A 17,890-nucleotide genomic window follows, 5' to 3' on the forward strand; every position below is an offset into this window, starting at 1 on the left:
CAGATGTGCTTGTCTGACTTGGATAGGAAACATCATCCTGATAAAGCTATGTACTCTGAGAGCTATTTCATTTATATATAATAACTGGGAAAACAATGATGCTGTAGTTACTTGCTACACCACAAAGATGACTGAGCTGTGGAACTATCTATTTCAGATCTTTGTGATGCTTCTTTGTTGCCTTTTTCCAAGTTGCTACACACCCATTATAACCTATTTTAATTGAGCTGTTGATCTTGTGAACAGTTACATGTGAGTCTGCTTTTCATGCAATCAAAATATAGGTTTGGAAAGAGCCTCATCATCCTGCCCAAGGCCAGGATTGCTCCTGGCATGCAGTTTTCTGATCTTGGAGACATCCAGAAAATCATCCTGTTGAAAAAGCCAAAGCACTTCTATACAGCCATGTTATTACCTGCAGGAAGCATACATCTCGGCTTATACCTTAGCCCCAACTGGAAGAATTGAGAACAGACTGAGACTGATTGCCTTCAGAGTCCAGAGTCTGTAAGATCACAGTTTAGGGATTTAAATGGGAATGGGAGTAGCACCACTGTAATGAGAATAGGTTAATACAGCTTCTTTGCATGTCTTATAATCAGTCCTAAAAGTAATAACCGGTGGTATTTTTTTTAACTGGTGCAGATTTTATCTATCTTTGATGGTCAAGGCTGTATACAGTGCCCTAAGGGTTCCTACCTTAGTCCCTTGTGTGTAAGTCAGGAGAGAATCAAAACAAACTCAGTAAATCCTTAGAATAAACAGGATATTAAAGATTACTTTCAGTAATTAGGTTTTCATTAGTTAGGTTTTCATTAGCAAGAAACTGGAAGTGTGAAGTTTTCCATTTATGTGTAGTATATGGAACCTGAGAGAACAGAAAGCAGAACTAAATGTTATGAAACCATTTTGAAATTAGTATCCTCTTTCTGTGAATGACCGTGAATCACCTAAGCAAATACGTGTGTCTCAAGGGGGAAATGAGATTGGCTGAGAGAGCTGCTGTCTGTGCTTTGAAAAGGTGCCAGATAGCAAGAAACACCGTTACTCTTGGAACTCCCCAAGAAAAATTATGACCCTGAACTACATCCAAAGCAGGCTATAATGTAGCCTGTGAAATCTGCACTAAAATGCTTGTAACATTTTCGTGGAATCTTCTAAAGAGGATGCTGAAGTCTTAAGATTTATGGACCTGTAATTCACAGGTTATAGTCCTAACACAATTTCAGACATGGTGGGTGAGCTGACTTCTCTTTGTAGTTACTGGGAGGTTAGATCTGTATCTCAGGATTTGATGCATGTATTTATGTGTTTAAGCTGTTTTTTCCTCCCCTAATTTTTTGGTGGTTCTTGGCCTGTGAAAAAAGAAAGTGGCTTTTAAAATACAAATGAAGAACTTTCAGGTAATTGCCAAGTACAGCAAATATTCTGATCTTGAGAACCGCCATCTCTCTACATGAGAAACCTTTTCCTCCTCCTATACCTTTTCTGTTAAATTGTTTTAGTGTTAATGGTACATTGACCACAGAGTACAACAGTTCATGAAGACTGACACATGGTTTTACTTCTGTGCCTATTGTCAGAAGATATATCTTTGAGGTTTAGATTTGTCTTGACTGGCAGAATTAGATGAATCAGTCACTTCAGGTAGGTAAGCAGAGTCCAGGACAGAAACTGAATTCTGGGGTGACATAGCACTGAAAGAAATATTCAAATAATGGCTCATTCACTATGTTAGTTGTTTTGCTTATCAGTTCTTGCTTTTGTTTTGATACTTCCTGGTCATTCTCATCTGAATAAAGAGATGGTAATTCTTTGTAAAAGGCATTTTTGAAGGACAGCATTTTTTGAGGTATATTATAAGAGAATCTCAGTTTTGTAGAACTGAGCATTATTTAATAAAAAATCATTCAAACTTAGTTCCTGTGTTTTTCAGGGCTGAGAAAGTTAGCTCTGCTTTTGTTGCTGTACTTGTTCATCTTCTTTTCAAACAAAGGCTGCATCTGATGACATTTGTAGCAGTAATATTTCAAGGGCATTTAATTAAGGGAATGAATCACTCTAAAGACAGGACTGTAACTGCTCACAGAGCTCTTTTGCAGCATGGTGGTAGATGAAATGTGGCATGTTGGCAAAAAGAGTTGTAACACTTCAGAAGCATTAGTGAGGGCAGTCTCCTACAGAAAGTACACCAGGGTTGTATTTGTAAATGCCTGTATTGAATGTTAAAGGTACTCTGTGGGTAAGATTTTAAAAGTTGTCTGGGGATTTGGATTCCCAGAATAGCTACTAAAATGTGATTATTTGATTTCAACTTAGCTGGTAAATATCGTTTGGAACTGTTGACTTTAGTAGTTAATATGGCTATTAAGAGAGAAAGCATCTGAGAATGCCCTGGTCTGAATGATACGTGCTTTTCATAAAGCATTTTAATAAACAATTTGGTTTTAAGTGTTTTCCCATCCTCTGGGAAGCTATTACAAAAATGTGTGCCCATGAATGTTTTATTTGGCTTTAAGATAAATGTATATGTTTTTGATAATGTGTTGAAGGAAATGTTCATATAAGTTGAAGAGTGTTGGTGGATATAATTTGTACTGAGGGGTTCTTCTTTTCTGTAAGTCACACTCTCGGTTTAGGAAATAACTTTGTAACTGAAAAGATCGGAGGAATTTTGCATCTAAAGCATATGTACTTCCTGCTTGGAAGGTTTCAGCTCATTTGACTGGAATTTAGGAAAGGTTACTTGTCGTGCAGTTAGCTCAGGGATGGAGGGGTAGAGCAGTTAGTGATATGTTGTTGTTCCTGTCAAATATGTTTTGATTTTAGTTATATCCACAGAATTTAAGTGGGTCAAAGTGTTCCTTTTCTGTTCAAAGTTAAGGTCCAAAAAAGAAGCTTTTTTTTTTTTTTTTTTAAATGTAATATCCAGGGCTGCCAAATTAGGAGCCAGCCCAGGCAGAGTTCCACAAAGTTAATGCTTTTGTCTACTAATGGTTGCCATGGAGGAGAGCTGCATGCAGAGGTGGGCTCACATCCACAAGGGGACTTGGTCTTTGCAGTGCTTCTTGTTGAAGTACTTGACTAGTAGGTTTTCAGCTCTGTAGCCAGGGATGAGTGGAAAACTTCCCACTTCTGGTTTCTCGCTAATGAAAACCCAGCTGCTCCTACTGAAAGTAACCATTAATACCCTCTATTTGTTCAGAGGACTTACTGAGCTTGTTTGGAGTCTGTCCTGATTTACATGCACAGGAGTAAGGCAGGGATGTGTAGAGCACTGTACTTCCTTTTAGGTAAGGGAAGGCTGCTATTAGGTCCTTCTGAAGCTGTCGCTGGACTGAACAAGCCCAGATTGCTCAGGCTCTTTTCAAAGGGCAAGTGCTCCAGTCCCCAACCGTCTTGGTGGCCATCTGATGAATTTGCTCCAGTTAGTCAATGTCTTTGTTGTACTGGGCAGAGGAGGGGGTCCCAAAGCTGGATGCAGTATTCTAGATGTGGTCCAATGAATGCTAACTACAGGATAATAATCAATTCTTTTGATTTACTTGCTATAGTCCTATTAATGCAGGCCAGATGCTGTTTGCCGCCTTTGGTGCCAGGGCATACTGTTGGCTCATGTTCACCTTGCTACTGCGGGAGTCTTCAGATTCCCTGTAGTGCTGGCTGGTCTATGTTGCATTCTCTTCCAGGATGTTTGCCAGGGTCACAGCATGGTTTACTCTGTGTACATGAGGCAAAAAAACCCCAAAAATGAAGAATGATAAATTTCAGCAGGCTTGGGGCTGGGGTAAATCCTGCCAAATCCCACAGGGTTTCAAGTACTGTGCTTCTTGATCTGTTATTTAGAAGTGCTGCACCTTATTCAATTGTATTGGTAGTGATGAGCTTGTGGTTTGGTGTTGCAGTATGTAGGAATAGCGTATCCTAATCTGATCATAGATCACAATGAGATCTGGGTCCTCGTTCTGTAACAGTGTCTGATGGATATGGCCAGTTCTGCATCTGATAGTCAGAGCCCAGGGCTCCTAACGTAATCTTTGTGTCTTACTGTGCTGAAAAGAATTTGAGGTTTTTATGTTTGGGACACATTTTACTGCCAGGCACATGGCCATATGTTGAAGGAGCTGATTAACTATATCATATCTGGTTAGCGTATGCATGTACCTTTCTCAAGCTTTATGGACAAATAGACCCTTTGCTTCTGCTTCGTAGTATCTTCTTATGCTATTCAGTGCATAATTATCCAGTCACAACACATCTAGTTGAGACATGTTTTAATAGACACGAATCAGTACTCTTTATTTTCACTCACTGCATTGTGACTCATTGCACCCAGTGCATTATTAAAAATGCAGAAACATACCTCCATTTGGATATTGTTAAAAGCACCGTGATGGCTGGCTTAAAAAATGTGTTAAATGAACAATGCAGGTGAAAGGATATCTGGATGGAAGGGTAAAACAAACCCAAACTGTTAGGTTTCACAGGTCATTGCCAGTGGTATTCTCATCTGAAACTGTGACACCCGTTTTGTATTAGGGTCTCCATTTGGGACTGTTTGCTGAACACTTATGCAGACTTGTATAAAGGCTGTGCCCTGAACAGCTAGTTAACACCTTGTGGGAGGAAGGGTTCCAGTAGTATTTTCTTTTTGTTTAAATTAACCAGCACTGACTGTTTCTCTAACAATGAGGAAAGAGACAGTATTAAGATAGGTTCTGCTGTAGGAAGAAAACAGCAATCTCTACCACCACCACTGTGTAAGAGATGAGAGGAACTGGTGAGACATTGCTCAGTCTGCACCTTAACCAATCTCAGACTTGGAGGAAAAGTGCTGTCAAGAGTCAGTGTGCGTCTGTGACTGGCCTCTCTTTAGTTGCTTTGCACATTGCATTGCTGTGATCGTGTGCATAATTTCTAATAAAATCATATGTTTGTTTTCCTGTCCCATTCAGAATTACTTTGAGGACAATGTGTAAGAACCATCTCTTTTGCACTGTTGGCAAAATGGAGTCACATTTGCTTAGCATTTGGAGTGAGAAACACTGCATATGAAAAAACAATATAAATCTCAGACTGAAATTAGAGATGTCAATATGGTAAATAAACAGTATCTGTGAAACACTCATACATTACCATATTTTGAATTTGTACAAGATTCTGTTTGGCAAGAAAACAAACTAACACTTCATGTTTCTCCTCTCACTAATGGCCTCCGTCTTAAGAAATGCCAGCTTGTGTTTTTTCTTTAAGTGGTGGTCCAATGATTTCAAAACAGATGGCAAAAGTCAATCTTTGTGTTTGAGTCATTGCTTTGCTTAGTATGTGACTGTGATTACAGTAGATATTGCTTGTAAGAAATAATTTGATTGATACTACTGGGTGTTTGCTTTGTGGAAGTTTGTTACATTTTGTAAATTACTCTTTGCTTGAAACTGTTTGTAGAATTCTTTTGGGATTACCATCTGCAGTTTGCAATTTACTGTGTTACTTAGCTATAAAAGCCAAGTGGTGTTATTGTTGGTTCTTGGTTGGTTTTTTGTAAATAATCACCCAAATTGAACTGAACTGAGTTCTGATCCTCTTTTAAAAGTTTTATGAACTTAAACAGTGCCATTTAAAGTTATACTGTTGCATGTATCAGTGTATTTACATGCTCAAAACTGGCTTTTTGTGTCTACATGGTGCTGTAGGAGAGCAAGAGCTCTGGACTGCAGAAGGTAAAGGAAAATGCATCTCAGTAATGTTGGGGTGAATATGTGGCTGCAGGTGATTGATCAGGGAGGGGGGCATATGGTGGGATGGAGTTGAAGCGGAGAGGAAACAGGTGATTAATAGGAGTCGCCATGAACTGGTAAGTCCTTAGAGACTGATGTTCAGAGCAGTGCTCAAACACTGATATGCTTGGTTGGGGTCGCCATGGAAAAGTTGGCTCTTCAAACAACATCAGATCATCAACATGTATGTTAGATCACAGGGGCTGAATATGGAAAAAAGCATGTCAGATTAGAGTGAATTTTCCAACGGTTAGGTTTTACTGCCTGACCATGTTTATTAAAGATTTTAGATAAGAATGATGATGACCATGACCATTCAGATAACCCAGGTGATGATCTAGAAGTGAAATGAAAAAAAAAAACCCAACAAACAACCCACCACATTTTACTTAGATTTAAGTTGTTAATTGTGTTATGAAAATCAGAGGTATAATGCTGCAGACAGAGCCACTGATGCTGGAACCAATTTGGGTTGTGGTTTAACTAAATATTAAGTTCAGCTTTGGGACTCCTACAAGCGATTTAAAAATGTGTTGCTGCATGACCCAAAGCTTTGATCTGGCATAAAGTTTCTCTGATAGTTCAGCTTTGTTTAAAACCTTTAATTGCATTATGCTTGTGCTGGTTATATCAACAATTGTCTCTTAGTGCTACAGTTACTTTATACAAGAACAGGAATCACCTGTCCTCTGACAGCCAACATAAAGCTCACATAAAATTATAAAGTCAGTATAAGCTCTGTAGTTTACACTGTTACTAGTTTAATCACATCAAAATGTGATCTGTATAGATCCTGATAGATGAAATTTCTACTGCTGCCTGATGCAATGGCACATAGATTGGTATTAGTGTCTATGGAAGTCTGGTCTTGCCTGTGGATAAGAACATTTGCATCCTCTGTGTTTCTGAGTTTCACTTCCTCATTCTGTGAAGAAGTTAGCTGTGGCCCAAGTACCTGAGTGACAGTCATGCCATGCAATCACTGGATGCAAATAATTCTGCAAATCTAACTCATCTAAATGCTTCCGTTGAAATCAAATGAGTAACATGAGATGAGGTGGCAGGCTCTGTTTTAGAGTACATAAGATGGAGCAACTATTAATGTAGTTACTTGGAAACAAAAAGGAAATGAAGGCTTTGATTTTTTTACCATCAATGGAAGAGACTGAAAGCTGAAATTATTTTAAAGATAAAGAATGATGTCCTTGCTCAACTCTGTGGAACTGTAATACAAATTGACTGAATTTAGAGAAAAAACACAGAAGTAATAAAAGAATCTACTGGTTTTGCTTCTGAGTTCAGATTAGGTCATGCTGAATATTATTTCATGGCATTTCTCTAGTGGTTTGTGAGTACTTCCCAAAGTCAAAATGTAGGTGTTTGGCTGATTAATGATCTGCAGTTAGATGAGGGCAAGCAGTGAAACACTGAGGTTGCAGAACACAAAGTGAATTGACAGAGCTCTCCAGCGTAACTACAACACCCTCCTCATAACAGGAGAAACATTATTCCACTCTCCCTATCCCCTTTGACTGGGATTTTGTGTTTCCCATAAGACTACTTCAGTCATGATGTAAAATTTAGTAATAGCAATGTACATTTCACTTTTTAAGACATACTTTAGGCAGAAAAAATGAGGGAGCAAGCCAGCAACATATGATCAGAGAAACCTCCACAGATCTGTAATACTCTATGGATCATGAAGTAGGGAAAGTGAACACATGGATGTAGGGAAAGTTATATGCAGTGCATGCATCTGTTTTCAACAGTATTCAAATTCGGATTATTTGCAACATAAATCTATGTAAGTGTATTGAGATTAATTTTATAGTGTCATGAAATCATCACCATTTTATTTAACTACATCATGAGGAATAGCTAAATGAGCTGAGCAGTATTGCAGAAGAACACAACGTTTGTCCTGTCTTCGTATTTTTAGCTTCTTCCTGAAATAGAGGAATAAATGGCATAATTCCAACCAGGGTCTTCTCCTAAACACCTAAACTACTTACTTAACTAAGAGCCTGATATGGAGAGAAAATGTCAGTCTGGAAAATGCAATGTAACATGGATTATTTTTCAAGTCATTTAGAGAGAGTTCTCAGGAGTAAGATTCCAGGGTAATTACTCACGTCTGTCAGGGGCCCGCCCTGGAAGCATTGCCTAACTTTGACCTGCTTCCAACCAGCTGGGAAACAGCCAGGTTGCTCAGTGGAATTAATATAACATTCAAAGGCTGTATTAGCATAATTTAAACGTGTCATAAGTATATCATCACCAAGGTTTAATTGAGGGTTCTTCATAATCCAGATTTTTAAATGTGATGCTAGTTACTGCAATAGCTCGGTTCTGTTCCCCTGAAGTCAGTTGGAGTTTTGATACTGAGAAATTATTGTTCTTAAGTTGTCAAAATCTGTACAGTCTTTACTGAATAATTTGTTACTTTCAGTGCTGCAAGCACTAGAAACAGTTCTGGTACCATTCCTGTTCACAGCTGTAGGAATAGCCGTAATCTGAGTGAGTAGCTGTCTCACAGAATTTATTTACCTGGGATATTAATAATACAATTGAGGAAAACAAATTCCTCCAGCTGTGAAGACTGAATGATTAGGTATACATGCTATGGGCCTAGAGACTATATTAATTGTCTGAACAATCACTGAGCCTGCCCCACCTGATGCAGGAATAGAAATGATCTTTGGAAGCCCAAAGGATGCTGCTTGCCTCAGTGTGGTTTATGGCTTAGCATGGCTTTAGTGCATCTTACATTCTCAGTATGTTTCCAGCCACCCTCACACTAACTGCAGGCTCTTTGCAATATGAAGCAAATGGACTTAGTAGAACATCATGTTCCAGGCTACTTTGAGAACCAGTATTTAGGAAGAGCACAGATATGGCCTGCTGTGAGAACTGTTGTAATTTCTACTCGTGAAACCCTGGCCGAGAATGATGGAGGCACTGGGCTGAAATTTGCTATGGCCCTTTTCCTGATAAATGAAATGTATGAGATCTGACAGCTCTATAAAAAGAAACTACTTTCTAATGCTCCAATACTGCCTTCTAATTCTCCAATAGTATCTAGTGATGTTGTTCTTTCAGTAGTATTCACAGAATGTCCTGGTTTAAACAGAAGGAAACAATAAAAAATGACAAACAAAACCCAACCCCTCTTCCTAACTCTTTATCCTTTGCTACAGGTTTATTCCTACTAATAGAACCTTTTGAGGTGTGTATCTAGAATTATATTCTATCTCAAAGTCTAGCCTTTTAAAAGAAGGCATTAAATATTGTTAGCAAAAATATATGGGTAAATGAATATGCGTGTGTAATAGTTTTAAATAAATGAAGTTGTTACATTCAGAAAACAAAATCATGCAGTCTTATAGTAATTTTGCAATGAGAATAAGGATAGAGCTGCAAAAGCAAGCAGGTTTTACTTCATATCAACTTGATGTGACTGTCACATGCCCACAAATTGAAGACAAAATTTTTGTATGCTTCTTAGGGATTTAAGTTCCAAGGCTCAGCTTGAAGTTGCTGAATAGGAACCTATGACAGATAACAGGACATTTGCAATAACAGTCTGTGCAGGCTCTTGATAATACAATGTGATTTGTAAGTGCTTGCCCCTGTGTAAAAGAAAAGCCAGCTACCTTCTATGTGCTGTGGATGAAAACATAACAGGGCAGTTGCTGTGAGGAAGCCTGTCAGGCTTGCTTGTGTGCAAAGTATTTTGAAGTACCTCACTTGAAACAGGATTACAATGTACATAGTGGTATTTTAAAAGAAATGGAAGTGATTAAGTATTCCCAAGTTGAAAGTAATTTTAACTTTGAGAATACAAGGGAGTGCCTTAGGTCCATCTTCGTGTATGAGTGCATTGGTAAATTCTTGAATCTTGTGTCATTCTAGCTGCAGAACCTTCCTGACATTTGTGGACATCTTGAGTGTGCCATTGTGATTAGTCACTTCAGATAAAGGGCACTGGGGAATTTTCTATTTTTTATGAATTTATCTAGTAGATGCATTAGCCATCTGTAATCTTGATCCTTTGCCTGTGTTGAAATTGTATTCTGTGTGTATCTTTTAATCCATGGAAGCCAGGAATACTTTACTGAAGATGCCTTTTACAGGTTGTGAGGAACTATTTTGAAGTTTTGTTTGCTTGGGATTCTTCAAAGCAAATTGAAAGAAGGCAAGAATATACATTCATTGCTCTTATTCTAATATCCAGTACTAGCCAGAATACCCACAGCAGTTTTCATCTCCAAGCATTTTAAAGACATCTTTTTTCCTTATTGACAAATTACCATCTTCAATTTCTAGATAAATTAAACCAAGGCAGAAAGTTGAAGCAGCTGCCTGAGACTAGGGAGAACTGGTACCATTACCAGTTAACACATACAAATGTAAGGGGTTTTGGGGGTTTTTTTTGTTTGTTTTTTTTTGGTTTTTTGAGAATAATATTTGACCCACTAAATTAAAAATTGCTGACTCTTGGTCTCAGTGGTTTGTCCTCTCCCCAAGTAACTGAATGGGCTGGATGAGGATCACTGAATCATGTCTAGTCTGGCAGGAATGACAGCATAAGAACTGCCAGCAAGTAAGTGGAGGGGTCATAGGATGCTCTGGAGACTAACTTCTCCATCATATTAAAGATTTAATGGTCACTGGTTAAGGAAACTCCTTTGGAGTTGGGTGAGCCCATTATCAGACCTGAGGGCATGGGGCTGCCACTGAAAACTTGTATCTACACTCCAGGGGAAGTACAGGGAGCCACCATACTGAATCAGGGAAAGCTGGCAGGCTAGATGAAGAGGCTTGTTTTTTTGTTTTTTGTTTTTGTTTTTTTTCTTTTGATACTTAAGCTATGTGCACAAATACTTGATTTTGCTATCTAATGAATCATGTCTTGGCTTGAGAAGACTGGTATCACTGTAAACCTCCATTGCCTCCAGAACACCTATCCTGGAAAGTCTCCTGTGATGCTCAGATTGATTGAGATCTAGCGAAGGGCTGTGGTGAGAAACCAGAGCTGATACCAGTGACTCAGGTTTGGAGTGATGCAGCCTGTGACTAAGTAGCTGCACTCCCAGATAGGCTCCCACAACCTCAGGAAGCACAGTGCAAGGCACTGCTCCCAGGCTTGCATCAGCTCTGGCTTCCAGGTTTGTACATGTACTTTTTTTTCTGCCCTGCTGATCTGAACTGTAAGCGTTCAGTAAGTGACAAGCTGGTGACTTAGAGCTCCATTGACTGTATGCATCTGCAGAGCAGAAGGCATATGTATTTGTGTGTGTATGTGTGTGTGAAATTGGGTGTGCATACTGTGAAATGCCGCCAAGCGATCAGACAAAGAGCTTTTGTTGCTATCTCTTTTCTCGAGGAGCTTGTTGTGATCAATATTTAATCACTGTGAGAAAGAAGCAGAAGATCCAGTATTCCATATATATATATATTTACACACATATATATTTTTCACTAGTAAGAGTTGGATATCTTTGCTGAGTGAAATCAAACTTAAGTTGGATAATATAAAAAAAAATTCAATAAACATTGATAACGTCAAGTTGTATTTATTCACGTAACAGTCCTCATTCCTCATTTAAGTGGTTTTAGATTTCGCTTCAGTGCCTGAAAATGAAGATGTGAATGCTGGGGAAGAAAGGGATGAATGTATGGAAGAAGAAAAAGAGACTGGTCAAGTATAAGCATTTTTACTTAGCATATTGAAGTCTTCAGCCTCGGGCTTTAAGGAGCTGGGAACAAGGCAGAACTGAGTGTAGCACCAGAGCCTATGCTCAGCTGATGGGTTTGTTAAGTTGGTACAACTCGATGCGTACTACAACCCGGTAATTTGTTGTAGATGAATCTCAGCCCGAGACCTGCGTGGATATGTGCCAGCATCTCAGAACTCGCACTCCTATCCCAGTTTGGCAACTCAGCAGGGATGTCTAGGAATAAACAGATTTGGAAACAGCACTGCTTTTTTACCTCTAGAGGGACCACCAGGATCAGAGATGAAGCCTGCCACACGCTGGCAATCATCTCAGCACACTCCTTTCTCTTCCTCACCTGCTCTGCCTGAAGAGAGTGCTCCAGGCTTGACCAGATCAATAATAATGAAATAGTGAAAGGAGAGGAACTGCAGGAAGTGAGATTTTGACAGGAATGACACTGGCATCATGCTGCTTGCGAGCGCTGGGCTGCGTTCAAGGCAGTGGGAAATCCCTCCCCACACTGCTCGGATGTCTCCTGTGCCATCCCCTCTTCTTCCTCCCCTTGAGAGGATGGTGTAGGCAGAGGATTATAGTCGTGTGTTAGGGTTATTACTCTCTATCATTTGTAGTTGTGGTTCAAACCACTTTGAACCACTGGCCCTCTCCAGTCTGCCTCTTCCACTGCAATCGGGGCAGAATGAGCCCTCAGAAAATGGCGGGTTATGTGATGTCTGGACGTTCCTGTAGCATTTTTGTCTCTGTGTCTCTGCATTAAATGCTGTGCTGAGAAATTTCTGCTATGATCAGTTAGGGTAGAAAAATTACTGCTTCCACTGAAAATGAGAAATCACTCACTGGCTTTTTGTTCAGCATAAATAAAGGTGAACATGGTGATCATCTCCTTGTTATTGTATCTCCAAACTAGTCTGAACTTGATTTTCAGCATGACTATACTCTTTCAGGCAAAATTCTGCATGGTTTCCTCCTACCTGTTGCCAAATGCGTCTCCGCGATCTTTCTGATTTACTTTTGATAAGTACTCACAGTGAAATGCTTTGACTACATTTTCAGCTTTTTGATCTTAAACCTCTATAAACGGGGGGAAAAAAGCTTTAGGTATGCAAATATAGTCATATAGATATATAGAAAACATCCATATGAAAACACTGTGTAGCCAGTTAAAAGATTAAGTTGAATGAAACTTGTGTAAGCAGAGTCCTTCCTCTTCAGCTCAGAGCTCCGAGTCATGGTTGGATGACCACGCAATGTACATTTTTCTTAATTATGTTGCTCTGACCGGACTGTTGACACAGCTGTGCTCTACCTAAGATGACTTAGTGTTGTAGTTACTGATATTTGAAGAGTTGAAACTTCTGTTTTCTCTTCATACGGAAAGCCTGGACTAGGTATCTTTCTCTTAAATTCACACTGAAATACGTATCTGCGAGCCCTTGTGATAGTCTGTTGACTGTAGCCTCTCTGCAGCAGGCTGGAAAAGAGTGACTCTGGAAAAAATGGAAGAAAACTTTTACAGTTCTTCTACACCAACTCTCAAGGATAAACTCTTGAAAGACCTGAAGGAGAATGGCCTTGTTATTAAGGTGTTAAACTGGTAAGTTGATTTGGATTTGTGTGTTAGCTTTACAAGATATCACTTATCTGACCATGGGCAGGTCATTTAATCTCTCTGAGGCTCCATTTACCATCACTGTAATGAAAATAATTATTTTCTGCTGCCTACTTAGGCAGGCTTTTAGGATACTGATTGTCTAATGCTTCATAGAGCTCTGAGCACCGCTAAACCTTGAGCTGGTGTAACACTGCAGGCATTGCTGCACTCGCTGGTCAGCCCTGGTCTGCTTTATATGCTTCAGCTATGCCTCTGGAGGAGAATGGAAAGACAGGAGGGAAGGTGACTTTCTGGCATGTTTTTATTCCCATCTTCCTTCACTGGATGTCTAAGTTTGTGGAGCAACAGCCTGATGTAGCAAGTGAGCAGGGGGACTGACTACTGCTTGGTGGCTGCAAAATGGATTATCAGAAACAAACCAGTTGCAAAATACACCAGACACAAATTCAGGAGACTTTCCAGCCGTAGATTTTGTTGTGTAAGTAACAAAGATGAACGGGTGCTCCAACATCTGTGGGTCTAGAGAGTGAAGTTCATGTGCTTTCACTGGCTTGGCTCACATCCCTGGGAAAACCCTTTATTGGGAGTCTTCTAGGGGAATGGGCTGTGTCTCCCTGGGGCTTGATTGGACACTTCTCAGCTCTTCTCCAGTAGAAAGGGGCAAAGAGGGAGAGAGGGGACAGTTACATGAAGTAACAAGGATGGCTGTGGTTGCAGGAGAGAGTTGGCATCACCACCAGTTTGCCTACTTTGAGATTTCTATTTGAGCAGTAAACTGAACCCTGAAAGAGAGAATTGCACCCAGATTGGCAACAGTAGCCATCCTTTTTGGGCAGAGAACTGGGCAAGAACTTCACAGTTACTGAAGACCTTCTTTTTCAGAGTGCTAACAGTAGTTGTTCAGTGTTCAGGAAAACTAGGCTAATGGTTCATTCCTTCCTTCTCCAATCACCCTGTTTAACAGCCATTTTGTTTTCCTATGAGTCTTAGATAATAACAAGGCAGTTTTGTCTCCTTTGCTCCTTCTGCTTGTTGGAGCTCTTTTTGCAGTGGCTGCCATGATCATGCAGCACCTGTTTTTCTTCAAGGCAGAAGCTGGAGACCAAAAATCCTGCTCAATCATTATTTGGTGATGGTGGAAGGATTTACGCAATCCTCTAAGAACAGAAGGCTTTAATCTGCAAACAACATCCCACCAAGAATTAAAATATTGCACTTAGATCCCTGTGTGTTTATCATAATTCACTACAGCATTTTAAAAGTTTCACTAAATAAAGCGACAGGGAGAACTGAAGAAATTAGTCTGTTTTAAAAGTACAAAACCGTAGTTGTCTTGCAACAATAAGCCAGTTTCAATCAGTAGGGATTATTTAGCACAACTTCCTGTGTGTTCAGTAAACAGGAAGAAAAAGGGCATGACGCTTAAAGAAAATGTAGCTCGTGCATAGATGATTGAAGAGCAGTTGAGGCTTTTGTCTGGTAGTGAACTCAGATTATAGGATGAAATACAAAGAGTCTGGGAAGGCAAGTGCAAAGCTTCCTTGCACTTCAGAAAATCTTGGTACTGAAGCACATTGAAAGCTCTATTTGTAGCCCACTTTGTAGGGTGTTAATTTTTATTGCTTTTCACAAATGGGTATTAACATTTCCATAGTTAGTTTCTTCCAGTGATTGGCTTTCATCTTCTTCAGTACTGGTGGCTTTCAATTCATGCTTCATTGAAATGCAAAGTATGCTTCATGGCAAAATATTTTCTTTAAGTGTTATGGTCTCTGTTCATCTGCAAATCCAAGCCCTACATGCAGCAATGAATTGGTCTGCTGTCAGTTAATCTTTAGTATCTCTGTTGAATCTGAATCTACCCAGGGTAAAAGCTTGTTTGTCCCCTGCCAGTTTGGAGACAACCTCTGCTTTCCCACTCTCACCTTGGTTTACTCAGACTGACAGATGCCTTTGAAAGGACCTGAGGAACAGTCCTCTTCTGGCAATGTGTTTTGCAGCACTAACAAAGAGCAGGAGGTTTCACAACAGAATCTCTCCTATTTCATCTTTCCAAAACTGTTCATTTGGACTGTAGTATCGAATTGCCTGAAATAGTCTTGCAAGGCAACTTAAAGAAAAAGAATTGCACTTAAAGAAGTGGGCTCTTGTGTCATGGTACAGGCCTGCTCTTGACCCTCTGGGTATCTGTATTACACACAGGGCAGAGAAATGCTGAGCTCCTGATATTTTCTGGTTGGTTTGGCTGCCTATCCAGTTAGTTGAGAATGGCTAGCAAGTTTCAAGCTGGCCAAAACTTTTTTTGACTTTCCTTTTTTTGGAGAAATTCTTCCACAGAACATAGGCCACCCTGTTGGTCTGTCTTGCTGTGTCCAACAGTGAGTGATGCAACTCAGCTTTTCTGCATGACTGGGTGGTTGCTGTTGCTTTCCAGTGAGCAATGCCATCATGGAATGAGATTTGTTTTCCAGGAAACCTTTGAAATTGGTTAATTCCTTCTGTGAAGTATTCAGCTCTCACTTTAATTTCTTCAGAAAAATATTTTTGCAAGCATCTGTAGTCTTCCCCATGCTAATTTATAAGGACAGCTCCAGGTTTTCTTTCTTGAAGACTGCCTCATCCCTTCCCCATACTACCTTTTTATGTTCCTACAGCTCACTTATAGTCAGGGTATTGCAGGTTGTCACTCTTACAAGAAGATAGTGGTGATGAAGGTTGCTGTTTTTTTTTTTTGTTGGTTTTTTTTTTGTTTTTTTTTTTGTTTGTTTTTTTTTGTTTTTTGTTTTTTTGTTTTTTTTTTTTTTTTTTTTTTTTTTGGTGCCATCCTGTTCTTGCATCCTGTAGATATAAAGTAACCAAACAGCAGGAAGCAGTTTCATGGCAACCATACTCTTTTTCTGTCTAAGATTATGCAAAAAGAAAGTAGCTGAAGAATTGCAGACAGCCCTGTGTAATGGCTTTGCTGTTCTCTTGGAGTACTCCTTGGGTATTTCTCCTGTTTTAATCTCTCAATCATATCCTGCTATATAAATGAGTCTTTCACCTCTCCCACCTTTATCAGACCCTTGGAAAACCCCACAGACAGCATTAATGTCCATTTTCCCTGTGACCTCTTCTGGGGCCAGTGGGTTTCCACTGTTTCAACTATATTTAAACAAAGGGATGTTAACACTCATGTAGCTGAGAGCAATGTGGGTATTGCAACCAGCAGCTTCAGAATGGTGTTTGACTCTGTCGTTGGCAACACATCAAAACAGAATGGGTTTTAGGGATGCCAAAATAACCTGTTCTACTACCCAACAGGGTTGAAGTCTTCATTATCATGCACTGAATTTGTTACCTGCATTGCTGAACATGCAACTCATGCAAGCTTTTACTTGTGTGAGTCAGCTTCTACACTCTTAGAAACTTCTGCAGAATTATGTTCTAAATCAGTTACATGTTCACAAGATGTGATTTCTCATTGCTCCCGCAAAGGACAAACATGTAGGCACTTTTGATTTCTTTATTTTTTTTTTTTTTTTAATTAATTTCCTTGTTACAGAACACTGCGTAGAGGTTAATTTTCCTGCATCACTCAAAAATGCCAAAATTACTGCTCACAAGAACTGCCTATTTTATATTGATCTTCCATCTTTAGTGCTTCTGCTGCTCTGCTCTGGATACACAGACCTCTTTAGAGGGATTAAGGAATCCTTAATGTATGCAGGTTTTGCTATATCTCCTTTTTCAATGGTTCACTTAATATTCCTGTACATTGAAGTGCTTCTGTTTTTTTTTTTTTTTTTTTTTTTTTCCTGTTTTGTTGTTGTTGTCATTTTTAGAGTACAAATAAAAAGGTACCTGAAAACCTGGTTTCCTCATCCAAGGTAAGAAAACCTGTTACTGCTGCGAAGAAGTTCCTCCGTGTTACATGGGATGAAGTCTCCCATGATTTATTCTTCTAACAAGGTTGACCTTAACTTCTTAGATAAGGAATGTGATGAACCTTCTACCCACAGGTTGTATTGTAGCTACTCTTTTAACCTTTCAAAAGCATCCTTGCTCCCTCTGCCTCTGACACTGGAAGCAACCTCAATCTGGCTGCCCCATGTCACGTCACCATCCTCAGACCCCTCTTTCTTCTTCCTCTGCAGAAATGTTACAAGAATGAGCATACTTATCTCAACTGTTCCTTGGCTTCTGCTCAGAGAAATGTCCATCAGATGATTAGAGCTTATCTGAAGGTTGCAAGTCTCAAACACCTGACATGTCTATTGATGGTATGCTGTGTTTTCTTTCTGTCTTCCTTTCCTTCTGCTTTTCCTGTCCCGTCAAATTCAGAGAAGGACACAAGAATGATTTCTAAAGAATTTAGCTGGTAGATTGAGAAATGCAGTACAGACTGCTCTAGACTGAAGGAAAAATGGTTCTCACGTGTTTGAAACAGGGTAAGAGGAATGGTAAATATCAATATCAGCCAACCTGCAGAGGTGCAGTAGCTTGTCTCAGGGATTTGTAGGGCTGAGAGCTATCTGTCTGAGATTCTGAACCACACTCGTAACTCACAAAAATCCACTGTTGTGAGCAATGTTTTGTCTGTGGTAAATATATTTGTGTAATCTTGAGTCTTGACTGCCTTTCACCTTCTACAGTCATTAACACTGGTGGTAAAAATTCATGCATCTACATCAATACCTTTAAATTACTTTACACTCTTTATACTTGCTCTGGGATGAATTTAATCCAGTATGTCTATTATCCTGTAAAGCAAATGTCTGCCT

The sequence above is a fragment of the Strix uralensis genome, chromosome 7 (assembly GCF_047716275.1).
Source record: "Strix uralensis isolate ZFMK-TIS-50842 chromosome 7, bStrUra1, whole genome shotgun sequence".
Lineage (NCBI taxonomy): Eukaryota > Metazoa > Chordata > Aves > Strigiformes > Strigidae > Strix > Strix uralensis.